Source organism: Lygodium microphyllum, chromosome 19, assembly GCF_053477565.2.
Source record: "Lygodium microphyllum isolate KBCC chromosome 19, Lygodium_microphyllum_v1.1.10, whole genome shotgun sequence".
Classification (NCBI taxonomy): Eukaryota; Viridiplantae; Streptophyta; class Polypodiopsida; order Schizaeales; family Lygodiaceae; genus Lygodium; species Lygodium microphyllum.
The window spans coordinates 82,302,530-82,318,695 of NC_141153.1; positions in this window are offsets into that span (position 1 = coordinate 82,302,530).

The following is a 16,166-nucleotide window of genomic DNA, read 5'->3' on the forward strand; positions in this document are numbered from 1 at the left end:
TGGGAAGGGCCAAATTTACTTTCAAATTTCTGAAGGGGAATTGGTCACAACTTAAGGAGAGGCCGGAAAGCCAAAAATTCAATTGGCCTTATGCAGGCGTGCGGTGACCAAAGTTCTTTAATATTTCGAGCGGAAATATTACAAAATGAAAGCAAAGTGTACTTGAATCCACAAGATTGATATACAAAATAAATACAAGATCACTTAATGAAAGCACATATGGAATCATGGCAAGATACAAGTGATGATAATAACATAGTGCATAGAAAATGCCTACATAAATCACAAGACAAAAAAAGATGAGGATGTGTGCTCCACGGATCTAAGCATGAACTGTAGGTCCTCGCCATTCAAAATCTTGTCTTGCCATAAAGGAGCATTGAATAAAATCTACAAAAAAAGAAACAAATACACATCAATCCACCATACAATATTGCATTTTAATTAAAATTAGTAACTACGGACAATAAAGATGAGTGACTATCTAGATTGCCACGTGCATACAATCTATCGATCAATGCAATGAGATTGTGTCTCTCTGCATATCGAGTCTCTAGACGAGTGGAATATCGGTTTGTAATGGAGTGCTGCAAAGAAAAAAAAAATACAACTGTTAGAAACATGATTGTCAGTACAAGCCATATTGCAAAAAATAAGTGAGAAAAATAAAATAAAAACTTACAAAGTCCTCTAGACAAGTCATGTGGCTGCCACTCCCAAGATGATGGACCACTCCTGCCTCCAGACTATCTCCAATCGTGCCCTCCCTGCCTCGCACTGCTATCTCCAACGTCCTAGATAATTTGTAGCCTTCTCCCCGAGTCGGCGCTAGTCATCTGCATCTAGCCACTCAGGCTTTGAGGCCCCACTCTTAAGTGCCTTGCGTGCATTCGATCGTCTGTGTGACATGTACTACGCATGGATGCACTCCATAATCCAACCTGTGGAAAACCTATCTGTTACAGTTGGGTACCCAAAACTCCGCATGCAAGGATGCTACTATGTAGTCCTTGCTCCCCTCCAGTATGTTCTTCCAATGATCCAAGACGTTGTGCCAAAAACCTTGTTGACACAACTCTCTCATATGAGCCATCACCCTCCTCCCCTCATCATTCATGATGACGACTCCTATTCTATAATCTACAAGGTATCCATACCCCTCTAGGGTATGTCTAAGATGTGTCCTCTCCCACCTCTGACTGTGCTCCTGGGCATATCTAGGAGACCCCTGTATATCTAGTGTACCCACTGGGATATCTAGTGTACCCACGGGGGTGGTACCTCTTCGAGTAGCACCCATAGGGGTACTAGCTCTGTAGAAGGCCGAGAGTGATAAGAGTAGACATCCCCATAAGTGTGACAAATCCCACAGGTGATGCAACTCCAGCAGAATGATGAGACAGAGAAATTACATCATTACCTCCACAACAATCACCTGAACCACCCTCACTCAAAATTACACGAGATCCTGGGCTTACTGCATCCACGTCTCCGCAGCACCTCCCAAAACAACTCCCTCCATCTGGCCCAAGTCTGGAGCATCAATCTCGTCTACTAGAAACTGAAGCATCAGAGCATGCCAAAGTAGATCTAACCGAACGGCCTCATGGTGTCCAAGTTTGCCATATCTCTGAATCAAGCCATTTGATCTAGAGACATACATATGAAGATCTCCTATAGCTCCTCGCTACTCATCCCTAGACTCATCGTGTTGTCCAAATAGCCACAAAGGTCACCTACATAGACAAAAATTGATGTTAGCATAATCAATATAAAGATTCAAGAAAAGCACGATACTATAACTCTAAAAAAATATATATTACTTAAAATACACGGTAATATAAAGTAGGTGGATGCTCCAAGTATGATGTAGACTATGGTCCCATGTCAATCTCCTGACACAACTTTGCATACACTAGAAGGTTGATAAAAAGGTCACCACAAAAGAAGGAGTTCACCTCGTTCTTAAAGAATTCTTGGCCTCCTGTCTCTCCATCATTGTTATCCGATTCTGCCTCCTCTACATGCTCCAAGCTTTGGGTGGCCTCGACCCCTTGCAATATTGACCCCTCTATTTACATACTATCCTCATCTATGTTGGGAACATTGCTTTCATCATATGCTCTTGCACTTCGGGGAGCTGAAGCTACAACATACCACCATCGAGGTTGTCAGGGGTTTAGATAGAAAATTACATGTTCAAAATCACATACAAGAGAGATTGAGCTTTTGTGATATATATAATGTTGTAATAAAATTTAAAAAAATATAAGTTCATGCACCTCTTCACTATGGGTCAGCAATAAAAATGTGTCGCGCAAATCTGTCCATCTTTTTTTGGAATCTATTTCAAGAAATCTAGATGGGCCTTGTTGAAGTTGCCTCGGCTTCTTCCAGTACCACTTTGAACCACTGCACATCGAATAGGATCATGGAGAAACTATCGTAATCCACCGCGATAATACTTTGCAAGTTCCCAAAATACTCCGTATTATCTATCATGGTATTTGGATTTGTAGCTCATGATCGGCTCTCTTGCTCGAACTTTGCCATGATACCACAATCCATTGTGGTGCGTATTTTGTCAATATGCTCCACGTGAAAATGTTGTCCACACGACCACACCGCACTGTATATTTTGTATTGTACATTGAAACGGTTAATTAATTGTTACATATAAAATCTAGATACAACATTTTATAAAACATGTGCTCACCTTTGGGCTACACCCTCTTGAGAATTTCCACTTCTCAGTTGAGACCTCCAGCCCTTTATGAGAAGTTGTGATCAAAGCTCCATGTAACCATCGCATAGACATAAACCACGACATCTCCTCCATGTCCTTGGGATATCGAATCGGTTGATGGCACTTACTACATCAAAATTTGGATTGCACTTTTTTTCGATCTTTCTTGGCTTGCTCATACCTAGCCAGCCACGTCTCCATGGAGGCATGGTACAACATACAAAAACAATTCACTTTCTCCTCCATTGTAGCATCTATTCTTTTTTCTATCCCATTTTGAACCATCGTATCTCCTATCATTATATCATCATCCTTCAATGACCATAGTATATTGTTGTTTGAATCCATCGTTGGTAGCCACTATAAAATATGTACTAATGCCTCAGACACCAATCAGCCTTTAGCCATGCTACCTTCTAGCTGAGCTCATTATTGCACAAAGCCTTTCAAGGTTTTCATAAAGTGCTCCAAGAAAAACATCCATCGCGTATAGATGGGTCTAGCCTCCACTTCATCTAGAAGTTGCACCAGGAGGTGGGTTTGTATCATGAGCATGCTGTGTGCAGGTATTTCTTAAAGAGAGAGACCGTCTCCACTGCTCCCTACCTTGCGGATTCCATAGAGGATGTTTTGATCTCCTTCTATGAGATCCATTGCACTAAATTTGACAACGTGTAAATTGCCCCACGTATTTCTGGAGTAAGGCATTTTACATTCCATTACGAACCTCTAAATCAGTAGTACAAACTGCCACAAATGAAGAAGCATTACGAACAATGATTGCACTCCAAATAGCAAAATATGCAGGCCACTTACAATCCATTCGTAGTACAAACCTGACATATCTTATGCCAATCATGGGATTTTAGCCTTAATAGTTGGTCGTCTTTACAAAATGCGGATATGAGAAAACGCATCATAATTGTCAAAGTGTGGATAGACCTAATAATTTGCTTCACAATGTGCTCTTCTTTAGTGGACAAAGCCCAAGGAGCGCGATGTAGTTGCAAGCGACCATTAGCACTTAATCGTGGCCACTGTGGCCAACATGCCTCCATCTTGCCTACCTCCTTCAAATCCATTCGTACCCGTGCAATGTCTCTATTTCCTGTGATGTGCTCCCATAGTAAATTGCCCACATTCATGAAAATATGCATGGGATCCAACAAGTGGTTGATCTGTAAGTGGGTCCAATACAGTAACTTGTAGAAAATCAAGAACCGTCCCATTCCATTTGGATGCGACTCGGAGTGAACCATTTTCAACCTGTATTAGATTTGGGTGTTCATTTGTGCTCGCAATCGTCCAAGAAAACTATCCCTTAGTTCATGACCCTTCGGTAAGAAAGAAACGTATTCTTGATATACCATTTTTTTCATGGTATGTGACCTTTGAGAGTCTAACTGTGGCCCACACACTGGACATGCATGATAACGTGAGGTAACTAGACCTCTCCCAACACCTCTATTTAGTGAACACAAACTTGAAAGCGCTATGATAGATATGACCAACGAGAAAAAAAACCTACTTACCTGAGCACTCCCCGAATCCTAGAAAGTCATGCATGGTCCACATGAGAATGGCTCGTATATTGGCAGACTGTCGACCATCACACTTATTCATATCTTCCACACGACCTCCTCCTCCCACAACATTTTAACCTCATCAACTAATGGATGGAGATAGACGTCCATATTCTTGACTACATAGCAGCCACGAACAAGCAAGCTAAGGATTAGGTATCCTTTTCATAGAAAGCCATGGCGGGATGTTGTAGTTAACAAGGACTACATGCCACACACTATAAAAAGTTAAGCGGAGACCAAATGGGTTCACATCCTCCATAGCAAGACTGAGCCAAAGATTCTTTAGCTCTTGTACAAAGCCTGGAAAGGTAGAGTCAATGTGGCTCCATGTGCGTGAATCCACTAATGGATCTATTTTGCACATGCCACATTGTTAAGTTCGCCAAGCCCGATGTACAAAACATGTGATGTATACGGGGGATAAGTGGAAAGTGTCTAAGAACGTTTGGAGGGGTGGTTTTCTCTTGCAAGTCTTGTTGACACCTATGAGCACCACACTTTGGACATGTCTCCATGGTCTCATACTCTCCTCAAAATAGCATTCAATTATTGACACATGCATGGATGTTGTTGTGGTCCATGCCAAGCTTTTGTAAAACATGTCACACATCATCATGAGACTCGGGCATGGTATTTCCAAGTGGTAATATATGATACATTAGCAACCTGAAGACAAATCATAAAACACCTTGAAAAAGCACAACTTTTTTTTATAATGGTGCCAAAAAGAAATCAACGAAGCATACATAGAAGGTACCTGAACAACTCGGTCACACTCTCATCACTCCACCCGTATTTTTCTTGCCCACTTAGGAGTGCAAGCAGCGTCTTCAGGTGAAAAACTCGACACCCATAATATAATGGTATGGATGCTTCCTCTCTAAGTGGATCAAATGTCTTGGTATCCATGGGCATCAATGCATTGATCATTGCCTCCATCTCAGGCTCCAAGATTGTAGGAAAGTTTGAAAGGTTACCTATCTCCTCTAGTATTGACGGTATCGATTGGGTAGTGCCTTCCAAGTGGTGGATTGGCTGAGGCACTCCATCCATCAGACCATGAACTCTTCTAATTGACTGCAATAGATACACTCCTCCTTGGGATGAGACGTTACCTCCTTATAATAAATTTTACGTCCACATCTAATGTTTCTGTATGTGATATTCAATTAGTTTACAAACACAATGCATGATTGATATACACTTTTCTTACAATTTGCTCAAAGTCTCAGATCGCCTGATCAATGATCTCTAATTGAAACTCACCGAAGCGTCGTATATGTTCTATAGACAATCGAAGTTTTTGTCTAATTGCTAGCTTGCATTGAAAGCAAGGACATGGGACACGCTAATTAAGATATGCCTCGCAATCTTGAACATCACGACCTTTATCATTTTCCATTTGGTCTACGTTATGACAAATAATTTGTTTTTGTTCTCATTCTCTTTTTATTTCTTAAATTGTTTGAGAAGGGATTTCTTCTCTTGTAACTCAACAAAATTGATGTCAACTAAAGTCTTAGTTTTCTTCCCTTTCTTTGCATCTTTCTTTGCACTCTTCGTTGTGGGTTCTCTCCCCTTTCTCTTTCATGTTTTCTTTATCTTTCATGCTTATTCTCTCTTTCTCATTCTCTCTTCCTCTTCCTTTCTTATTCTCCCTCTCTTTCTTTGTTGCCCCTCTCTCTCTTTATTTATTTTCAATCTTTCTTTCTCTCTCTCTCTTTCACTACAAGGGAATGGGGCAATAGAGATGGCCATTTGTGACACAAAAAAGTGATGTTGCTAAAAGCATCGCGACACATATAACGACACTAATAGCGATGCCAGTTTGAGAAAAAAGTTTTGAAAACCTGAGCATGACCTTTGCCAAACATTTGCGAGAAAGAATGAAAGAGAGAGTGAGAGAGCTTAAAGCTTTGAGAGGGAGAGAGAGAGAGAGGAAGAGGGAGAGAGAGAAAGAGAGAGGGAGCTCATCACCATCGTCACCACCACCACCGCTATACACGAAGAAGAAAGAGAAGTGTGGAAGGGAGAAGGGAGGGAAGGTGTGAAGAGAAGGTACAAAGGGTTTCATCTTCAAGCCTTTGAGGTAGGTACATTGTCTCTTCTTGCTTCACTTTTGTGTTCTCTTATTTTCTTTTTTTGTTTTTCTTTGCGAAAGATACATGGAAAGAGTGGGAGGGAGGAAGGGAGGAAGAAGAATGAAGGGAGAGGAAGAGAGAAAGAAAACAAAGAGAAAGAGGAAGAGAGAAACGAGAGATGAAGGGAGGGAGAGAGGAGGATGAGTGAGAGAAACAAGGAGAGAGAGAGGGGGGAGAAACAAAGAGAGAGGAAACAAAGAAAGGGAAATAGAGAGAGAAAGAGAGGGGGAGAGAAATAGAGAGAGGGAGAGAGAAGGAAGAGAGGAGAAGGAGATAGAAAAGAAGGGTGAGATAAAGAGAGGAAGGAGAGTGAAAAGAAGAGAGAGAGAGAGGGAGAAAGAGAAATAGAGAGAAAAATAGAGAGCGAGAGAGAAATAGGAAAACAATTAGAGAATGAGAGAGAAGGTTAAGAAAGAAAAGTAAAGGGAGAGGGGGGAGAGAGAGATAAAGAGAGGTGGGATGATATTTCTTTCAATATCTTTGTTTTTAAAGCTTTTTATTTTCTATCTTTGATTATCTTTGCAATGAGATGAGTTGAATGAGAGTGGGGAGGGAATGAGGGAGAGAAATAAGGGAGGGGAAGGAAGAGAGAGATGGAGAGAAATAGAAAACGGGAGAGAGAGAGACTTCATAAAAAAGTGTCAAAACTCGAGCATGGCATTTTACAATACAAGGATATGGAGGTATAATGACGGCGCTTTCCAACGCAAAATAACGACATTGCTATTTGTGTCGCTACTAGCGTTGCAAATGCGACGCTAAAAGCGATGGTGCTCAAACAAAAAAAACGCGGGACGAAACCCGAGTGCATTATTTTGTGCGCATACACGAAAGAGAGAGCAAAAGGGAGAGTGAAAGGGAGAGAGAACATCTTGCATTTGAGAGGGAGAGGGAGAGAAAGAGAGAAAGAGGGAGAAGGAAAGCTTCTCACCGCCACCACCGCCGTTCGTAAAGAAGAGGAGGAAGTGTACAGAGGGCGAAGAGGAGCTACCGTCGCGAAGAGGAGCTGCCGAATCCATCTTTGAGCCTTTACAATGAGTGCATTGTTTCTTCTTGCTTTGTTTTTGTGTTTTCTCTTTCTCTTTTACTTGTTTTTATTAAAATTCATGTTTATTGAGAGAGGGAGAGGAAATAAGAGAGGGAGGGAGAGAAAATGAGAGAGGGAAAGGAAGAGGGAGAGGGAGAGAGAGGAAAGAGAGGGAAACATTAAACATAATAGGGAAATAGAAAGAGAAGGAGAGGGAGAGGGAGTGAGAGGAAATGAGAGAGGGAGAGGAAGAGGGAGAGTGAGGGAGAGGAAAAAGAGGGAAACATTAAACATAATAGGGAAAGAGAGAGGGAGAGGAAGAGAGAAAAAACATTAGACATAATAGGGAAAGAGAGAAAGAGAGGGTGAGGATGAGGGAGGGAGAGGAAATGAGAGAGAAAGAGGAAGAGAGAAAAGGAAAGAAGGAATGAGGGAGAGAGGGAAAAAACATTAAACATAACAGAGAAAGAGAGAAAGAGAGGGAGAGGGAGAGGGGGAGGGAGGGAGAGGAAGAGAGAAAAGGAATTGAGAGAGGAAGGGGAGAGAGAAAAAACATTAAACATAATAGGAAAAGAGAAAAAGAGAGGGAGAGGGTGAGGGAGGGAGAGAGAGGAGGGAGAGATTGTTGTTTTCTTGCTTGTTGTAGTAGTAGTAGTAGTAGTAGTTTTCTTTTCTTTTCTTGTTTATTGTTGTTTAGTTTTCTTTTTTTTTTTGTAGTAGTAATAGTAGTAGTTTTTTTTTCTTCTTCTTTTCTTGTTTATTATAGTGGTAGTGGTAGTGGTAATGGTTGTCGTAGTCATAGTCGTGGTGGTGGTCATAGTCGTAGTCGTAGTCGTAGTCGTAGTCATAGTCGTAATCGTCGTAGTCATGGTTGTAGTAGTAGTAGTGGTTTTCTTGTTTGTTGTTGTAGTAGTAGTAGTAATAGTTTTTTTTGTTTTCTTGTTTATTGTTGTCTAGTTTTCTTATTTGTTGTTGTTGTTGTAGTAGTGGTAGTAGTAGTAGTTTTCTCTTCTTTTCTTATTTATTATAGTGGTAGTGGTGGTGGTGGTGGTGGTGGTGGTGGTGGTGGTGGTGGTGGTAGTGGTAGTCATGGTCGTGGTTGTAGTAGTAGTAGTGGTTTTCTTGTTTGTTGTTGTTGTTGTTGTTATTGTTATTGTAGTAGTAGTAATAGTAGTAGTTTTTTTTTCTTTTCTTGTTTGTAGTAGTAGTAGTAGTGGTGGTGGTGGTGGTGGTGGTGGTGGTAGTGGTAGTGGTAGTAGTAGTAGTAGTAGTAGTAGTAGTAGTAGTAGTAGTAGTAGTAGTAGTAGTAGTAGAGAGAGAGAGAGATATGTTTTGTTAAAGAAAATGAGAGAGAGGGAGGAAGAGGAAAAAGAAGAAGGAACGAGGGACAGGGAATAAACATACATCATAATAAAAAAAGAGAGATGGTAGAAGGCAAGATAATGAATGGATAAAAAACAAAGAGAGAGTGGTGGTGAGGTCCGGTGCAATATCACGAGATGGAAAACACTCCGGCATACATTAATTTGTGGGTGGGTGGGTGGAGACTTTACATACGTTAATTTTTGCTGACTTACAAGAGAATAAATCCCTTCTCAAATAATTTAAGAAAGAAAAAAAGAATGATAACAAAAATAAATTGTTTGTCGTAACATAGACAAAATGGAAAATGATGAAGGTCTTGATGTTCAAAATCGCGAGGTGTATCTTAATTAGCATGTTCCATATCCTTGCTCTCAATGTAAGCTGGCAATTAGACGAAAACGTTGATTGTCTATAGAACACATACGACGCTTCGGTGAGTTTCAATCTAAGACCATTGATTAGACGATATTGGATTTTCAGCAAACGATAAGAAAAGTTAATATCAATCATGCATTGTACTTGCAAGCTAATTGAATACCATATACAAAAAGATTGTGTGTGGCTGGCAAATTTTCCATCTAGGGAGGTGATGTCTCATCCCAAGGAGGAGTACTGCACCTTTTGTGGCCAATTAGAAGAGTTTGTGGGCGTGTGATGGATGGAGTGCCTGAGCCAATCCACCACTTGGAAGGTACTATCCAATCTATACTATCAATACCAAAGAAGACAGAAAGCCTTCGAGACTTACCTACAATCTTGGAGCCTGAGATGGAGGCAATGATCGATGCATTGATTCCCATGGATGTCAAGACTTCTGATCTTCTTAGAGAGGAAGCATCCATACCATTATATGATGGGTGATGAGTATCTTGCGTGAAGACACTGAGTGCACTCCTAAGTGTACAATCAAAATGTTGGGGATAAAGGTGCCTCCGCCTAGCCGCCCGTGTATTACTACACACTGACAGTCACCGCCACTGTACACTGCAGGTAGCAGACGCCCGTCACCATCACTTCATTCTTTATTCTTTTAGTGACAGTTTGAATAAAGGAAGGCCCAGTCACACATTGTGACTGTTGGAGTTCCCATTTCTTGTCTCTCTCTTTCTTGCTCTTGCTCTCTTGCCATAGCTCTCGAGTGTAAGCTTCAATCCTTCTCACCTTTCAATGGTATTAGAGCTCGGCTTTCTGACTCTTGAACTTGGATCGTGGCATTCTCAGCATTTTATTGACTCCCCATTCACATTGGGTCTCCTTCCCAGCACCCATAGCTCATTCTCTTGAGCTCCCATCACTCCCCGCCTTCCCGAGCTTCTTCCTGGCCTATTGAGGCACCATCAGGGCATTGACATTGAGATATTGCTTCATTATTTTAGAGTTTTATTTTAGTCCACAGGTCTAGGTAAACAGGGAAGCCACCATTGAAACTTTAAACAGGGCAGCCACCATTGAAGCTTTCAATCGTCATATCTCTTTGCCACTGGTTGTGGGCTGCTAGAGGCTTGTTCCCAAGTCTCTTTGGCTTATGTTTGAGCCCTCCAACCTCTCCAGACCTACCACATGGACCAGTAGGAGCAGCAGCAACATTACGCAAATCTGTGTCTAATTCTGGATAGCCACCATTCAGCCACTTCAGCTCTAGTTATGCTATGATGTATTGATCATCGAGGGACGACTTCAAGCTTGTCATTGGATCAGCATGCTTTTGGAAGCTTGAGCTTATTTCAACCCACACTTCTTGACATCGGTCTATGATTTACAGTGGTTAATGCTTTGACACTTATATGCTCTTTGGATACATGCTTACCAAATGCCTACGGCTTGGTGCATTTGTCTTGGCATAGTGTACCATGTATTTGTTGATCTTTAGTGCTCTTTGAAGACTTGGCTTGGATTCTCATCTGCTATTCCAAAATTTTGTATTGGATGTCATTTTGGTTGTCAGAGATCTTTATTGGGATGTATGTCTTGCTCATGGATGCTACCTACAGTTTCTTTGTAGCCATCACGCTCTTGGGATGCTATTGAAGCATTGTCTTGGTTACCTTTCTTTGGTACTTTGACTTGGTTTGATTGAGCTGTTGAGCTCGTTTATCCGACTTTTGTGCCAGTGGGAGCATCTTGTATGCTTGATCGACATTGAGCAGGAGGTTCTGTGTGCTTTCCTGATGACAGCTCTCTTGATATTGTGGGCATTGGTGATGTTAGGTTGCAGTTTCCTTCTGGCAACAGTTTTGTTATGCAGGATGTACGTCATGTACCTGCTTTGACATGCAGTCTCATGTTAGTTGGACAGCTTGATGACATAGGTTATCATGTCTCTTTTGGAAACTCTGCATGGAAGATCACTCGTGGCAGACTTGTGATTGCGAGAGGTGCCAAGAGGCTGGCAGCCTCTATCCCTTGATTATATCTACTTCTTCCCTTGATCATGTTTTGTCTGTGGATTCTATCCCACATGTATCTCTTTGGCATGCCTGTTTGGGCCATGTCTTTGAAGGGAATGAAAATGCTTTCTAGTTTGTAGTACTTATTGCCCCTTGATTATGCATGTTTTGATTCATGTGAGCATTGTCTTTATGGTAGGCAGACTAGGCCTACGCATAAGAAGTCTTGTAGGCTATGCATGAGTTGGTACATTCGGATGTTTGTGGGCCCATGTCTTGTTAGTCTATGGGTGGTGCAAAGTGTTTTGTTACTTTCATAGATGATTTTTCACGGAAATCCAATGTCTTGGCTGTGTTTCAGAGAGTTTGGCTTGCATTGATTGAGAACCAGCCTGGGTATAGGCTAAAATGCCTAAGGATAGATAATGGGGGTGAGTATGTCTCACGTGCTTTTGAGCAGTTTTGTGATGAGAGGGGTATTAAGTATCAGTTGACCGCCCCCTTACACCCCCCCAAAATGGTTTGGCACTTTAATGGGACATGTTGGGGGCATTTAGGTGTAATTTGGGAGTCTTGAGCTCCACATTTTCTTTGTGGTGATGCTTTTAGGAAAATTCATGGTAGCATTGGGCCTTCGTCATCACCAAGTTTATGTTTCTTGTTGGTTGTCTCCTTGGTTGCTTCAACCATTTCCTCAATCGCTCTCTTACGCTTTCCAAATGGATGCTCCTTATTCTAGGTTGTAGATGCAAGCTTCTTGGCAAGTGCCTTCTTGGAAATAGGTGGCTTCTTAGAGGTTGTTGCTAGCCGCTTGGCTATTGTCAACTTCTTGGTTTAGTTGGCTTCTAGCATCTTGGTTGTGGGTGGTTTCTTGGATGTATCTAGATTTGTTGCAACAATTGGCTTCTTTGTTGCACCTAATTTCTTGAATGAACCTTTTTTATTAGCTCTAGGTATTGTTTCAAGCTCAGGGGAGTTTGGGTTAGCTGGGATTTAAACATATCATTCGATAAGAACCTTGATTGCTAGTGCCCTTACTAGCCAAACAAAGTCATCTTGATAAAAATCTTGTGTGGAGGAGTACAAAAATGTGATAAACAATATGAAGAAGAATAGAAATATCTTTCCACATTTCTTAAAAAGTTGAACTTTACTTATAGTTATTGATTTTTTTTCAAGCATGAACTTTGCTTGTAGAAATCTCCAAGCATTTCTAATTACCCTCCAACCACATAAAGAGATGTCAAACTGGGGTGGGACTTGTAAACTATAGACAAATACCTCTTTGTCCCTTTTAAGTTATGGAAAACTTTTCTCAATGGTAGCAAATATTCTTTTAGAAAATTTGTTTGATATGATTTTGACATTCAATAGAAATTCATTTGGAAAACCATTAAGGTAAAAAATGCTTTTAAAATACACTTTTGTTAATCAAGGGATCAAGAAAAGGGCCAAAGAGAGCTTGCCACATGTACAAAAATATGGTATTCTTATCTTCTCTTTTTTGTAGATAGTAGAGTCCACTTCGTGATTCTCTCCTCCTTTTTAGCCAAAATCTCCAAAGTCTGACATGTTTTGGTAGTCCTGAAGTCCTTATTTACTTATAAAATTTGACAAAGGACATGATAAATATACTTGAAGTTAATAATGAATTTTTGAAAGTAGAGAGCTTTATGGCACCCAATATATTTTCACTAGTCTTCTTAATATCCCTTTTTAGTTCATTCACCTTTCTCGGTGAGCTTTTTCCTCTGGGAATAAATCTAAGTATGGCATTGAGTTTTATCCATCGAACACACACACATCCGACCAATTCATCTTGTTCGATCAGACTTATCGTGTCTGATTTTTTGAAAATCAGACATCCCATAATTAGACCATCAGAATCAGACACTTGTCAAATCCCATGTCCTATTCCTAGAATCAAACATTGTAGAATCAAACCCTATAGAATTGGACTAAATTTTGACACATCAAATTTGCCAAATTTGGTGTGTTCGGGATGAGAGAGAGTACAACCCGCCCGCAACAGGAGAATTCACCGAAAGCCTTATATAGGAAAATCTAACCTTAGAAATCGCAACAGAATGGCTACACACAGTGCTCGCACTCATATCAGTATATTAGACACACTTAGAGCTGTAGGCTAGCTAGTAGACCCCATTTGACCCTGATCAAGCTGAAGGACGTAGCACAGACCCTAGAGACTTGAGAAAGCGGCCAATAACTGAGCGTAAAGCTCTATTCAATCGAGTAAGTAGATGAGAGTGCAAGAGCTACAATTGTCACTTTGTATTCACATCCACATTGTTTTCCAGCACTTGAAATGCACTTAAGAAAAGCTAAAAGCCTGATTTCGCATGGTGCATGGAAGAAAGCATGCACACACACACATCGAATGAGTGTAAGTTGAGGACTATTTGTAAATAATAAGGAACTCACTTAGAATTAACAATCAAAATAAACCCACCAATAGGAGAAGACCTTGAAATTTAGTTGGGTGATCAAGAACCCCAAGTATAGGACCAAGCAAGGGCATGACACAAGAGTCAGATGATGCAATAAGGACTAACACTATTGGAGGAGTGGATCTACTTGACTTGATCAATCTCATCAACAAATTGGTAAATCATAAGACATCGAATATGGTAGAGTCAAGCACTAACCACAGACGTAGCGAAGAGCTTGACCTACGTGATTTTCCGATGGAAATCTAGCGCTAGTCACCAATTACGATTTGTAGACCTGAACAGAGCACCACGGTAGGCCATTTGAGGATATCATAGCGGACTTTGAAGAGGAGATGAGACTAGCATGGCAAACTTTATAGGGTATAGTGGCAAGCTAGAAGCTTGCGATAGAGCATAGAAATGCGTGAGATCCAATAACGAGTGTGAGCCCTAGCAAGTAGAAATAGGAGAGGACCTGATGTAGAGAGGGAAAGAGTGGTAGAAGGAGATCTCACGTTCAACGAGCTTCTTACGAAGAAGGGACTACTAGACAACTCGTCAGTAGAGCAGAGCGCCACTGCATTAGCAACCTTGTTGCTTTCAGGATTAGGAGTTAAACAAGACTCTAAGAGCCAATCACAAATCCCTATCATGGCTAAGTAGTTGGACAAGTACTAGCCAATCGATGACCCATACAGCTTGTAGAGTAGTTCCAACAAGTCTGCAAGGTCGAGAGCCTCACTAATCTTAATTAGCGCTAACAAGTTTTCGGTCTATGCTTAGGAGATAAGGGTAGGATAAGCTGGTATATGAGTCTAGATGCTCTTGAGAAAACTCGCTTCAACAACCTTAAGAGTCTCTTCATTAAGAGATTCTCTGAGCCTGGGTACTCTGATAACCTTCTAGTGTGGCTGATGTCAACGTTGAGTAGAGAGACAAGGACATAAGAGACTACGTCACCCATGTGTGGAGTCTCTTTAAGAGAATCCTAACTGGTGAGTGATCCACCAAAAGAGCAGTCTCCCCAATCTTCATCAATGGGATACAAAGTGAGGAACTCTAAAAGGCCTTGGCAGGCAATTCAAGCTTGCAGCGAGAAGCGCTAGCTCTAGGGTCTTTGATGAGGTGAGTAGAGTGGACAACTAGCTCTAAGAGCTCAACTCGAGAGGAGACTAACACTAGAAACTCTAAGAGAGTTTCAATTTTCAAGTGAAAAATCAGGCCCAAGTACTCAGGATAAAGGAAAGGGCATAGACGCAAGTCATGATCTAGCGGAGATGAAGATAGAGCTAGTCAAATTAAAAAAAATGATGAGATGACCAACATGCCCTCATGTCGTCTAATGCATGTATTATGGTGAAAACCACCTACTAGCTAAGGGTCAAGACTCGAGGTCCTGACCTTGGGCGAATTGCGGTAGGTTTGGCCATGATACCTTGCATTGCAGGCTATTGAGGAGACTCCCATACTCACAACCATACAGACAGCCTTACCTAGGGAATAGGCCATCAAACTCCTTCGAAAGGGGAGTCCCATTGGCTGTCGCGACACCTAATGACACCAAATAGGCCATTCCTAGAATGGAGATAAACCCCCACATGCATACCTAAACCACTTGGACCCTACATAACCCATCCACCACCAAGCGATGCTGTAGTCCATTATGTGACGGAGCCAAACAAAGAAGAGCCTTACGTCGTGCACCCCTACATATCGTATGATGAAGAGGGTAATGCAATCCTTATGGATTAACAACCTGTATCAGTGATGACATTAGGTAGGGGTAGAGGCAGAGGCTTAGGGGGGCAGATTGAAGAACCGATTTTTTGTTGGAATTGCGGTCACCTAGGACACATCTCCTCACAATGCCCGAACGAGAGTGGGCTAATCAAGAAAAGGCCGATCTTAGATACCCAGAGTGTGAAATCACTCACTTGTTTGCTGAATGCCCTAGACAGAAGCCACCCTCTAGTGTAACAAATGAGCCATCTATACCATTGGGGATGTTTGGAGTTGGCATATCATTGCTAGCTCCTAGAAACTTAGATGCAGCCTCAATCGAAAAGAAAAGTCATAGGCGAAGGAGAAAGAAAGCTGACGTAAAGTTCATGATAAGAATGGAGAGTGTTATGATGCTACCTCTCAGAAAAAGTGTGACAGATGCGGAGGTTGACACGTTAGCTCCAAAGATGACCAAGAAGGGGAGTGCAAAGGTCGGGGAGTACCCCAACCTAAAGCACCAACTCAAAGCCATCGAAAAGGCCAAGGAGTGGATAAAAGAATCCAAGGAGCATCTAAAGGATGATGAGCCCATATTGGAAGATGAGATTGATGATCTCTCAAGCGTAAGCACACTAGTCTTGCCTCCACAACCAAAGTTGAGGGACACAATTGTACCACAGGCAGTGTTGCTTAAACAGAACCTACACACTACAGGCCAGTAAACTACTCAAGGCCATTGGCC